The sequence below is a fragment of the Tamandua tetradactyla genome, chromosome 4 (genome assembly GCF_023851605.1).
Source record: "Tamandua tetradactyla isolate mTamTet1 chromosome 4, mTamTet1.pri, whole genome shotgun sequence".
NCBI classification, from domain to species: Eukaryota; Metazoa; Chordata; class Mammalia; order Pilosa; family Myrmecophagidae; genus Tamandua; species Tamandua tetradactyla.
In genome coordinates, this window is record NC_135330.1 from 180,246,223 (window position 1) to 180,247,514 (window position 1,292).

The following is a 1,292-nucleotide window of genomic DNA, read 5'->3' on the forward strand; positions in this document are numbered from 1 at the left end:
GTGTGTGTGTGTGTGTGTGTGTGTGTATCCAAGGATGAATGTATGAAGCAAAGACTAAAATCCTTAACCTTCCAAAATTCTGCACTTTTCCTGCTTGACTTCCAGAGAGACCATAAATTAAGACTTCTTCATGGCACCCGAAGCCCATGTCCTATTCTAATGCAGTAGTGATTGTAGTGTCATTGTAGCCAAGGAGAAAGGGGGTTTCATTTACATGCTGTGGGATCACTGCAAACCTACCTCACTGTGTTGAAACAGGGCATATGCAATAGAACGCTTTGGATGATGTGTGTCTGATCCTGGGTTCTTCTCTCCCCCAAATGCTGCCCCCCTCTAGTTACTGTATTTGTCTGGGCTTTGTAGAACTTCATGAGTCACTGATTTGGTGACTGCTAGGTGGCTTAATTTGTGTAAATATAATGTGTTGGTCTTTCTCCATGTTCTTTTGGAGTTTTTATTGTTTACAAACTTCTGTTTTGTGTGTTGGAAGAAAAATAGCCAAACCATCTTTGAAAGAAGATTCTGCACCAGGCAAAAGGATCTGAAACATGCTTGGGGGCCTCTCTTTGAAGTGAGAATCTAAACCATCCTTTCCTTCATATTCCCCTATTTCCTATTTTGAACTAGATCTTCTTCCTAAAAACTTACCCCACTGCCCCTCTCCAGCTCTGCGTCCCCAACCCCCCCTCTGCTGTCCCCATACACATTTAATTTGGAGGGTATCTCTACCACTGTTCAATGACTTTTGCAAAAACCTGAAGAACCTAAGAACATTCCATCCCTCATACCCAAGCTTTTGAGTTAAGACCTCCTCTATATGATTTGTGCCAAGAGATTAATACTGCTGTACTTGTATTGGCCAAACCTACTTAATCGTCAGTCCTAGGATGCAGAGAAAAAATGAGGTAGGGGGTGTTTCCATGTAGAAAGTAGAGGTGAGAGATCAAGAAAGGGAAAATGAATGTATATCCAAATCATTCAGGAACTTTTATGTGGGTGCATGAAACTTATATCAAAGTGGCCACAAGATTGTTTAATAAGAGACAGAAGAATGTAACTCCATGTTTACTGCTAGAAACCAAAGCTTTGTGTGGAATCTTGAGTTTATGGGGAGGAAGGGAGGGTAAGAAAGCATGTACCTGTCCTTTCCCTAATCCCTTCCCCTCATTCCTGAGCTGCAGGAGACTGAGCCCCTTGGCTATTATACCCTATCACTGGGGTATTGTTTTTGATGGTTGATTTTGTGCTGGGTACTTTACCTTCTGCTATAATTTTATAACATGCTGACCCTT